We start from the raw sequence: 13,380 nt of genomic DNA, 5'->3' as shown, positions 1-13,380 counted from the left end.
TACCCCAAGAGAGAGGGACAGACCCTGACCCTAAGCTGACTTGAGCATGAGCCATGTTTATTTAGTTACAAATTCTTGGCTTTGTTCTAAATCTCTGCTTTTGTGGAAAGACCACTTGGATTAGAGTCAAAGGGACATCATTTTGATTTTCAATTCCATGAATTTATCTCTGCTACTTTGTCACTTCAAACTCTGTGAAAGGCTTAAAAATAAAACAAAACCTATACAACTTTAGGTTCCATTAGAAGTCGATTTATTCATAGTAGGTATTAATAAGGGGGAAAATGTAATGAATGGCAACTTAAACTAGAAAAAATGAATAAAACAACAATTTAATAAATAAACACAGAGTAAGATGAGTAAAGTAAAATTGAGTCTATCGGTCAATTCACCAAAGTTGATTAAACTGAATTCACCCAATAAAGTACAAAGACTGTCAAAGTTAAAAATAAAAATCCAGGTGTATGCTGCTTAGAGGAAAAACATAAACTGACAAAGATCGAAAATAAGATGCCAAAAAGATATCAGAAAAAATGCCAACAAGAAGAAAGCAGGCCTTCCACCTTCCTTTTACCTCCCTGCTCCCCAGCCCCATGCACTTAAAAAGAAGGTCATTGGAGCACACAGTGGAAAAGTGCCTATCTACAACACAAGGACCCAAGGCTGCGCCGTGCACTTGAGGGATCTCAGTTCCCCGACCAAGGACTCAATCTGGGTCACAGGAGTGAAAGCCCAGAATCCTAACCACTAGGCCACCAGGGAACTCCCACTTAATTTCTTGTCTTGAAAGCTCTTAAAAGTTTAGTAACAATTTCCATGAGTAAGAGAGTAATAAATCAGGAGATTGGTTCAAGATGGCAGAGTAGAAGGACGTGCTCTCACTCCCTCTTGCAAGAACACCAGAATCACAACTAACTGCTGAACAATCATCGACAGGAAGACACTGGAAGTCACCAAAAAAGATACCCCACATCCAAAGACAAAGGAGAAGCCACAATGAGACGGTAGGAGGGGCGCAATCACAATAAAATCAAATCCCATAACTGCTGGGTGGGTGACTCACAAACTGGAGAACATTTATACCACAGAAGTCCACCCACTGGAGTGAAGGTTCTGAGCCCCACGTCAGGCTTCCCAATCTAGGGGTCTGGAAACGGGAGGAGGAATTCCAAGAGAATCAGACTTTGAAGGCTAGTGGGATTTGATTGCAGGACTTCGACAGGACTGGGGGAAACAGAGACCCCATTCTTGGAGGGCACACACAAAGTAGTGTGCGCATCGGGACCCAGGGGAAGGAGCAGTGACCCCATAGGAGACTGAACCAGACCTACCTGCTAGTGTTGGAGGGTCTCTTGCAGAGGCGTCGGGTGGCTGTGTCTCACCATGAGGACAAGGACACTGGCAGCAGAAGTCCTGGGAAGTACTCCTTGGCGTGAGCCCTCCCAGAGTCTGCCATTAGCCCCACCAAAGAGCTGGGGTAGGCTCCAGTGTTCGGTTGCCTCAGGCCAAACAACCAACAGAGAGGGAACCCAGCCCCACCCATCAGCAGTCAAGCGGATTAAAGTTTTACTGAGCTCTGCCCACCAAAGCAACAGCCAGCTCTACCCATCACCAGTTCCTCCCATCAAGAAACTTGCACAAGCCTCTTAGATAGGCTCATCCACCAGAGGGCAGACAGCAGAAGCAAGAAGAACTACAATCCTGCAGCCTGTGAAACAAAAACCACATCCACAGAAAGATAGACAAGATGAAAAGGCAGAGGGTTATGTACCAGATGAAGGAACAAGATAAAACCCCAGAAAAACAACTAAATGAAGTGGAGGTAGGCAACCTTCCAGAAAAAGAATTCAGAATAATGATAGTGAAGATGATCCAGGACCTCGGAAAAAGAATGGAGGCAAAGATAGAGAAGATGCAAGAAATGTTTAACAAAGACCTAGAAGAATTACAGAACAAACAAACAGAGATGAACACCACAATAACTGAAATGAAAACTACACTAGGGGACTTCCCTGGTGGCACAGTGGTTAAGAATCTGCCTGCCAATGCAGGGGACACAGGTTCGAGCCCTGGTCCGGGAAGATCCCACATGCCGCGGAGCAAGTAAGCCCGTGCGCCACAACTACTGAGCCTGTGCTCTAGAGCCCGCGAGCCACAACTACTGTGCCCGCGTGCCACAACTACTGAAGCCCGTGCACCTAGAGCCCGTGCTCCGCAACCAGAGAAGCTACCACAATGAGAAGCCCGTGCACCACAACGGAGAGTAGCCCCCGCTCGCCGCAACTGGAGAAAAGCCTGCACCCAGCAATGAAGACTCAATACAGCCAAAAATAAATAAAAATTAAAAAAAAAAAAAAACTACACTAGAAGGAATCAATAGCAGAATAACTGAGGCAGAAGAACGGATAAGTGACCTGGAAGATGGAATGGTGGAATTCACTGCTGTAGAACAGAATAAAGAAAAAAGAATGAAAAGAAATGAAGACAGCCTACGAGACCTCTGAGACAACATTAAATGCAACAACATTTGCATTACAGGGGTCCCAGAAGGAGAAGAGACAGACAGAAAGGACCCGAGAAAATATTGAAGAGATTATAGTCAAAAACTTCCCTAACATAGGAAAGGAAACAGCCAACCAAGTCCAGGAAGCGCAGAGAGTCCCAGGCAGGCTAAACCCAAGGGAAACACACTGAGACACATAGTAATCAAACTGACAAAAATTAAACACAAAGAAAAATTATTGAAATCATAAGGGGAAAACGACAAATAACATACAAGGGAACTCCCATAAGGTTAACAGCTGATTTCTCAGCAGAAACTCTACAAGCCAGAAGGGAGTGGCATGATATACTTAAAGTGATGAAAGGGAAGAACCTACAACCAAGATTACTCTACCTGGCAAGGATCTCATTCAGATTCTGACGGAGAAATCAAAAGCTTTACACACAAGCAAAGCTAAGAGAATTCAGCACCACCAAACCCGCTCTACAACAAACGCTAAAGGAACATCTCTAAGTGGGAAACACAAGAGAAGAAAAGGACCTACAAAAACAAACCCAAAACAATTAAGAAAATGGTCATAGGAACATACATATCGATAATTACCTTAAACGTGAATGGATTAAATGCTCCAACCAAAAGACACAGGTTTGCTGAATGGATACAAAAACAAGACCCATATATATGCTGTCTACAAGAGACCCACTTCAGACCTAGGGGCACGTTCAGACTGAAAGTGAGGGGATGGAAAAAGATATTCCAAGCAAATGGAAATCAAAAGAAAGCTGGAGTAGCAATACTCATATCAGGTAAAATAGACTTTAAAATAAAGAATGTTACAAGAGACACGGGAGGCCACTACATAATGATCAAGGGATCAATCCAAGAAGAAGATATAACAATTATAAATATATATGCACCCAACATAAGAGCATCTCAATACATAAGGCAACTGCTAACAGCTCTAAAAGAGGAAATTGACAGTAACACAGCAATAGTGGAGGACTTTAACACCTCACTTACACCAATGGACAGATCTTCCAAACAGAAAATTAATAAGGAAACACAAGCTTTAAATGACACAATAGACCAGATAGATTTAATTGATATTTATAGGACATTCCATCCAAAAACAGCAGATTACACTTTCTTCTCAAGTGCGCACGGAACATTCTCCAGGGTAGATCACATCTTGAGCCACAAATCAAGCCTCAATAAATTTAAGAAAATTGACATCATATCAAGCATCTTTTCGGACCACCACGCTATGAGATTAGAAATCACTTACAGGGAAAAAAACGTAAAAAACACAAACACATGGAGGCTAAACAATACGTGACTAAATAATCAAGAGATCACTGAAGAAATCAAAGAGGAAATCAAAAAATACCTAGGGACAAATGACAATGAAAACACGACAATCCAAAACCTATGGGATGCAGCAAAAGCAGTGCTAAGAGGGAACTTGATAGCTATACAAGCCTACTTCAAGAAACAAGAAAAATCTCAAATAAACAATCTAACCTTACACCTAAAGGAACTAGAGAAAGAAGAACAAACAAAACCCAAAGTTAGCAGAAGAAAAGATATCATAAAGATCAGAGCAGAAATAAATGAAATAGAAACAAAGAAGACAATAGCAAAAATCAATCAAACTAAAAGCTGGTTCTTTGAGAAGATAAACAACATTGATCAACCATTAGCCAGACTCATCAAGAAAAAGAGGGAGAGGACTCAAATCAATAAAATTAGAAATGAAAAAGGAGAAGTTACAACAGACACCACAGAAATACAAAGCATCCTAAGAGACTACTACCAGCAACTCTATGCCAATAAAATGGACAACCTGGAAGAAATGGACAAATTCTTAGAAAGGTATAACCTTCCAAGACTGAACCAGGAAGAAATAGAACATATGAACAGACCAATCACAAGTAATGAAATTGAAACTGTGATTAAAAATCTTCCAACAAACAAAAGTCCAGGACCAGATGGCTTCACAGGTGAATTCTATCAAACATTTACAGAAGAGCTAACACCCATCCTTCTCAAACCCTTCCAAAAAATTGCAGAGGAAGGAACACTCCCAAACTCATTGTATGAGGCCACCATCACCCTGATACCAAAACCAGACAAAGATACTACAAAAAAAGAAAATTACAGACCAATATCACTGATGAATATAGATGCAAAAATCCTCAACAAAATACTAGCAAACAGAATCCAGCAACACATTAAAAGGATCATACACCATGATTAAGTGGGATTTATCCCAGGGATGCAAGGATTCTTCAATATACGCAAATCAATCAATGTGATATACCATATTAACAAACTGAAAAAGAAAAACCATATGATCATCTCAATAGATGCAGAAAAAGCTTTTGACAAAATTCAACACCCATTTATGATAAAAACTCTCCAGAAAGTGGGCACAGAGGGAACCTGCCACAACATAATAAAGGCCATATACGACAAACCCACAGCAAACATCATTCTCAATGGTGAAAAATTGAAAGCATTTCCTCTAAGATCAGGAACAAGACAAGGATGTCCACTCTCACCACTATTATTCAACATAGTTTTGGAAGTCCTAGCCACGGCAATCCGAGAAGAAAAAGAAATAAAAGGAATACAAATTGGAAAAGAAGAAGTAAAACTGTCACTGTCTGCAGATGACGTGATACTATACATAAAGAATCCTAAAGATGCCACCAGAAAACTACTACAGCTAATCAATGAATTTGGTAAAGATGCAGGATACAAAATTAATTCACAGAAATCTCTTGCATTCCTATATACTAAGGATGAAAACTCTGAAAGAGAAATTAAGGAAACACTCCCATTTACCACTGCAACAAAAAGAATAAAATACCGAGGAATAAACCTACCTAGGGAGACAAAAGGCCTATATGCAGAAAACTATAAGACACTGCTGAAAGAAATTAAAGATGATGCTAACAGATGGAGAGATATACCATGTTCTTGGATTGGAAGAATCAATATTGTGAAAATGACTATACTACCCAAAGCAATCTACAGATTCAATGCAATCCCTATCAATCCCTATCAAATTACCAATGGCATTTTCTACAGAAGTAGAACAAAAAATCTTAAAATTTGTATGGAGACACAAAAGACCCCGAATAGCCAAAGCAGTCTTGAGGGAAAAAAACGGAGCTGGAGGAATCAGACTCCCTGGCTTCAGACTATACTACAAAGCTACAGTAATCAAGACAATATGGTACTGGCACAAAATCAGAAATATAGATCAATGGAACAGGACAGAAAGCCCAGAGATAAACCCACGCACATATGGTCACCTTATCTTTGATAAAGGAGGCAAGCATATACAGTGGAGAAAAGACAGCCTCTTCAATAAGTGGTGCTGGGGAAACTGGACAGGTACATGTAAAAGAATGAAATTAGAACACTCCCTAACACCATACACAAAAATAAACTCAAAATGGATTAAAGACCTAAATGTAAGGCCAGACACTATCAAACTCTTAGAGGAAAACATAGGCAGAACACTCTATGACATACATTACAGCAAGATCCTTTTTGACCCACCTCCTAGAGAAATGGAAATAAAAACAAAAATAAACAAATGGGACCTAATGAAACTTCAAAGCTTTGGCACAGCAAAGGAAACCATAAACAAGATGAAAAGACAACCCTCAGAATGGGAGAATATATTTGCAAATGAAGCAACTGACAAAGGATTAATTTCCAAAATTTACAAGCAGCTCATGCAGCTCAATATGAAAAAAACAAACTACTCAATACAAAAATGGGCAGAAGACCTAAAGAGACATTTCTCCAAAGAAGATATACAGATTGCCAACAAACACATGAAAGAATGCTCAACATCATTAATCATTAGAGAAATGCAAATCAAAACTACAATGAGATATCACCTCACACCAGTCAGAATGGCCATCATCAAAAAATCTACAAACATAAATACTGGAGAGGATGTGGAGAAAAGGGAACCCTCTTGCACTGTTGGTGGGAATGTAAACTGATACAGCCACTATGGAGAACAGTATGGGTTCCTTAGAAAACTAAAAACAGAACTACCATATGACCCAGCTATCCCACGACTGGGCATATACCCTGAGAAAACCATAATTCAAAATGAGTCATGTACCACAATGTTCACTGCAGCTCTGTTTACAATAGCCAGGACATGGAAGCAACGTAAGCGTCCATCAACAGATGAATGGATAAAGAAGATGTGGCACATATATACAATGGAATATTACTCAGCCATAAAAAGAAATGAAATTGAGTTATTTGTAGTGAGGTGGATGGACCTAGAGTCTGTCATACAGAGTGAAGTTAAGTCAGAAAGAGAAAAACAAATACAGTATGCTAACACATATATATGGAATCTCAAAAAAAAAAAAAAAAAAGGGTCATGAAGAACCTAGGGGCAGGACGGGAATAAAGACGCAGACCTACTAGAGAATGGACTTGAGGACACGGGGAGGGGGAAGGGTAAGCTGGGACAAAGTGAGAGAGTGGCATGGACATATATACACGACCAAATGTAAAACAGATAGCTAGTGGGAAGCAGCTGCATAGCACAGGGAGATCAGCTCGGTGATTTGTGACCACCTAGAGGGGTGGGATAGGGAGGGTGGGAGGGAGGGAGACGCAAGAGGGAGGGGATATGGGGATATATGTATATGTACAGCTGATTCACTTTGTTATAAAGCAGAAACTAGCAACAACAACAACAACAACAAAAAGATGGCCAGCCATGGAACACAAGTGTCTAGGGGTCCAGAGTTTAGAATATGAAAAACCATGCTATGTCTTGCCCATAGCATATTATAACAAAATGGGACCTAGTGGTTTTTTAACTTATCAGCTTCTTTATTTATAAGCTGCGGATGATAAAAACGCCCATGTTATGACATTAGAAAACTTATGAGTCATTGACATAAAAAATACAGTAATGCATAGGAAAAAAAAACAGCAACAAGTAAATGTGAACAATATACAGGAAATGGATGATTTCTTCGCAAAACTGAAGCCACCAAAATAGACCAACATATCAAGATCATTTACCATGGACGAGATTGAAAAGGAGAGTAGCTGTCCACCATGAAAAAGGCACCAAGACCACCTAGGCCCACAGCTGAATTTTATCTAACCTTTTGTGGACAAATGAGTCTGACGCTCTTTGCACCTGCTTCTCTCAAACTGAATGTGTACACAAGTGATGTGGGGCTCTTGTCAAAATGCCGATTTGGATCCATTAGGTCTGAGATGGGCCCAAGACTCTGCATTTCTAACCAGTTCCCAGGGGAGGCGGATGCTGTTGGTTCATGGACCCCACTTTGAGTAGCAAGGATTTAACTATTTCAGGCAGTAGGAAGAAAGATATAAGGTTCTCCAGTACCCCACAAGGCCAGCATAACTTATATACCAAAACCAGACAAAGCTAATTTCAACAATAACAAATTCTCAACCTCAATTTCATTTATAAATATAGATGCAAATTCTAAAAACATAGTAGCAAATAGACTCAGATATGAAATTAAAAAATTAGAAAGTGCTTCAATATGAAGAAACCTAGCAATATGAGTCTTTTTTTTTTAATTAAAAAAAATTATTTATTTTTGACTGCATTGGGTCTTCGTTGCCGCACGTGGGCTTTCTCTAGTTGCGGTGAGTGGGAGCTACTCTTCGTTGTGGTGCCCAGGCTTCTCTTGTTGCGGAGCACGGGCTCTAGGAGCATGGGCTTCAGTAGTTATGGCTCGCGGGCTCTAGAGCGCAGGCTCAGTAGTTGTGGCGCACGGGCTTAGTTGCTCCGCGGCATGTGGGATCTTCCCGGACCAGGGCTTGAACCCGTGTCCCCTGCATTGGCAGGCAGATTCTTAACCACTGCGCCACCAGGGAAGCCCACAATATGAGTCTTTATATCAAAAAACTAAGAGAAAATATAAGCATATTAATAGATGCTAAAAGCAGCCATTCCTAATTAAAACTTTAAGGAAAATAGGAATAGATGGAAACTAAGGATATTCATCAAAAACCAACAACAAAAATTATTTTAAATGTCAAAACACTAAAAATATTTAATTAAAATCAAGGAGGAGACAGGAATGCACACTAACACCATTATTATTTAACATTACTTTAAGGCCGTAGTAGTTCTCAACCCCGGATGCCCATAAGAATCATCTGGAAAGCTTTCCAAAATATATACCAATTCAATCTCTGACCATAGGGGTTTGGCACTAGAATTTTTTTTAAAAGCTTTCTGGCCGATGTTAATGCAACCTGGGGTAAGAACCGCTGTCTTAGAGATGTCATCGAATGCAACATGTAAAGAAAATAAGACAGGTATAATCTTTGGGAAAGAAGTGTAGGGTTGCCAGATAAAATATGGAACACCCAGTTAAATTTGAATTTCAAATGAACAATGAATACATTTTCAGGATAAGTATGTCCCATGCAATATATATTTCCAGACATCCTTATTCTAAAAAATTATTGTTTATCTGAAATTCATATTTAACTGGGCATTCTGTATTTTTGTTTCCTATCTCTGGTAGCCTTGAAAGATCTATAAATTATATCTGTTTGCTGATACTATAACTGCCTACAGCGAAAACCCAAGAAACACAATTAAAAAACTTTTAAAATTAATAACAATATTTGGTAAGAAGGCTGGGTATCAGATATATTACAACGAAACATAGAATTTTTTACTCTAACAATAACTACCTAGAAATGCAAACGGGGATAAGTTTTTCATTTATAATAGTGGCCAAAAATGATAACATATTTAGGAATAAATTTAATATGAGAAACACAGTCTCATAAAAGGAAACTTAAAATATTCTATTAAAAGACAGAAAACAGGGACTTCCCCAGTGGTCCAGTGGTTAAGACTCTGCCTTCCACTGCAGGGGGCACGGGTTCGATCCCTGATCAGGGATGCCTCATGGTGTGGCCGGGAAAACAAAAATTGTATTAAAAAAAAAAAAAAGCAGGATGGCTGAATAAAGGGTGATCCTTCATAGCACTGAATTATAATAGCCATTAAAAAGAATAAATTAATGGACAAAAACATTCATGGCAGCACTGTCCATAATAACCCCAAAGCCTATCAGTAGTAGAATGGATAAATTCTGGTATATTCACACAATAGGATATTATACAGTAACCAGAATGAACAAACTGTAACTACATACATTACGAATGTCATAAATATATCATTAAACAGGAGTATGTACTGAATGGTTCCGTTTGTATAAAGCATAAAACAGGCTTAAAAGAAAATCTATGCTGTTACAAGTCAGGATGGTGGTTACCGCCAGGTTGGGGTAGAGGGGGGTATATGGAAGGAGGCATGAGGGGGATTCTGGGACACTGGTAATGTTCTGTTTCTTGATCTGGGTGCTGGTTACATAGGTGTATTCATTGTGGAAATTCACCAAGCACTACACTCATGATTTGTACATTAAAAAAAAGAAAAAGAATTACAGTTTACAGGGATCTCAACTAGGTATTGTTGGTTGAGAAAAGCAGAATGCAGAAAATTATGTATACTAAAATACCATTTTTATAGAGCATATAACAATAAACCACCTTGATTATGTAGTACTGTATATGTAAATATATGCACATATGAGGACATATTTAGCTCTATATAGGTCTATAGGGGACAGATAAAAATATGGAAGGCCATATAGGAAGTTAATATGACTTCCCTAGGTGAGGGCCATGCTTATGTTGGGGGAGGAAAGGTAGAAGGAAAAAAAAGTGTGCCCCTGTTTTTTAAAGATTGTATAATATGATCCCATTTATGTTAAAAAAAAAAACAGTAAAGAAGAAAATTATTTAGAAATAAGTTCTAACAAAGTTTAAAAATTGAGACCCAGTAAATGACACATGTTGCATAATTCAAGCCCCATAGCATATTATGAACACTGTCCAGGTAAAAATATGAAGTCTCAAGATTATTAACAAATAGCAGTGGATACAAAAAGTCTATTTCTCAGCTTTTAGCAATATGGTGGACTCAGACAACCTGAACATTCTTTTACTATAATCACCTAGAAGTACTGAGTAAAATGTAACATAATTACATTAAAAAGTACAGCTAAGGTCACAAAAAATAAAAGCAAATCCCCAGGTGTCAAAGACAAAGAGGGAAGTGAAAAAGCACAGGGGTAAGTGCTTGAGCTACTAGGGGGTATTTGTCTCTAGAACCTAGGGGTTTGGTGTTAATTCCCACACAGGTGTAGCAAATGAAGCTTTGGGAGGTAGGGAATTGGAACTGAGAACTTTATATAAAGCCAAGACCCTCAAAAGACTATTCTGTTTATGAAAGGATTTAAAAACAAGAGAGACCACAGGACACAGGGCTTTGGGTGGGAGATAAAAAAAGAAAAGCTCTCTGAGAATTCAAAACCACAGGACCTGAATTCACATCACTTTTACTCTACCCACATAGTGCAGAAACTGCAGACGAAAAAGTAATGGAAGAATTATTCCTCAAGCAGTGATACTCCTGACACACAAAGCAGAAGCAAACAAAAAACTTCTCTGAAGAGATGCTCCCACAACCCAAATACCACGGGATTTTCACAGAAAAAAATATAAGCCCTGCTAATAATGAGTTCACAATAAAAAATGTCAAAGCCCCTGAGTGAACAATCCAACTTGTTCAAGTCTGCACATACAAGAAACATCCATTTCTTTCCCCATGAGCTCCAAATACAGAGAGAGAAACAGAAAGAGATTATAAAAGAAATACACATAAAATGACTGAAGACTAGAAAGGAAGCAATCAGATCTTAAGAATAGAACTAAACCCTATGAAATTACGAACTTTTAGGGAATATATGGAACTTTTAGAGAATATAATTGATTCTCATTATTTGCCGTAGTTATGTTCTACATAATTGCTGTATAATGAATTAGTGAATACTGAAGCATTGCTCCTTTGCGAAATACAGGGTTTGGTCCTTGCGAGCCTATGGTCACAACATTTCAGTCGGCTGAGCAATAACATAACCTTGTTTTATGTGTGCTTCTGTTTAAAGACAACTCGTTTAATATATATTGTTGACTCATTAACACTGAACTCACAGCAGCACTGTAACTCAGGCCTGAGTGAACCTTACCTAATACACGTATTTTCTTCTTAAGCCACCTCACAGCCTTCTTGCATTTAGGAACACTAGATAGTACTTCAGCACTACATTTGGGGCTATTTTAAACACCGAGATCGCCAACAAAAAGCATAAAAATGCAAAAAACAAGGCACTAAATACACCTCAAAAAGGTCACTTGTTTACAGTATGAGAGCAGACACAAGAAGGCAGAACGTCGCCTTGTCCCACCACAGCTGGGAATGTGTACAACTCAAAATAAACTCACTCCTTTGCACATGACCACCGTAAATATTCATTTTGGGTTACACATAAATTTTAGAGAGTAGGTGAATTTGCAAATACAAAATCCGCAAATAAGGATCCACTGTATCTTTATGGTATTCCCAGAGTTGGAAAGGATATTTTTGTTCTTAGACAAGATGCAAAAAGCACGAATTATAAAGGAAAAGAGTGATAAATTGAAATAAAATAAATTGAAATTTAAAACTTACTTGAAAACATATGTCAGAAAGAAAGTGAAAAATCAAGTCACAGACTGGGATAAGATATCTGCTTCCCAAATCAAGAACAGAGAATTAGTACCAAGAAGGGTTTTAAAGTTCCTAGACATCAGTAAGAAAAAGACAAATAGCTATTAGAAAAATGAGCAAAGGATAAGAATAAGCATTTTCTTAGAAAACAGACTGACCAACAAACTAATGAAAAGATGCTCAATCTCATTTGCAATTAAGAAATATAAATTAAAAATGATATTTCACAACTCTATACATATAAATTTAAAAAATATATACATACACGTATATATACATACTTTGTAAAACTGAAGTGTGGTTAAGCACAACTCGTGTCAGGCATAAGTTTACAACATTAAATGATAACCTTTAGTAAAATCAAAGGACGTTTTTAGGTAAAATTTCCAACACAGGCATACAATTAATTCCAGGGATTAGAAACCCAAGGGAGAAAATGAGAGTTGCAGAAGGAAGCCCGAGAATAAATAACCAAATGACATTCAGGAAGCAACAAAAAAAGACTCATCTGGTTCTGCCAGAGATTGGACGTTTCTTAAAACAACTATTCCGGGATGAGCAGTGGATTTTCACGTGAGATAATGCAGCAGAAGCTCTGCACACGTCAGCTTATACACATTCAGAGCACACGTTTTTTTAAGATTCTGTTTTTCCAGAACCACTCTCAGTACCAAATTCTGTATCAATCAGGGTTCACCCAGAGGCCAAACCAGGAGGAGATATATATACGTCTGTGTGTATATAAACAGTTGAAGTGGCTTGTGCAAATGGGGGAGCTGGCTAAGCAGGCTCCGTAAGGCTGTTGACACCGTACCTGATTCCGGAGCTCGATGTCCACAGGGCAGGCAGTCAGGGAAGATCCGGAGCAGTCTCAAACCCACAGGCACAAGCTGGCACCCCGCAAGAACGGACTAAAGCCTGAGGCCTTGGCGACCTGAAGAAGCCAGGGCCGTTCATCATGGCGCTAAACACGCACACCGGGCCCGAGGAACCTCATCATGGCGCTAAACACGCACACTGGGCCCGAGGAACCTCATCATGGCGCTAAACACACACACCTGGCCCGAGAATCGCATCACGGCGCTAAACACACACACCTGGCCCGGGCACCCATCACGGAGCTAAACACACACAGTGGTCCCGGGAATCAGAGCAGCTAACAGGGGATCCAGGGGAATGTAGAGCAATTGCAGGCCTAGCTGCTGCT

Source organism: Balaenoptera musculus, chromosome X (assembly GCF_009873245.2).
Source record: "Balaenoptera musculus isolate JJ_BM4_2016_0621 chromosome X, mBalMus1.pri.v3, whole genome shotgun sequence".
NCBI classification, from domain to species: Eukaryota; Metazoa; Chordata; class Mammalia; order Artiodactyla; family Balaenopteridae; genus Balaenoptera; species Balaenoptera musculus.
Note: the sequence above shows the minus strand (reverse complement) of the source record.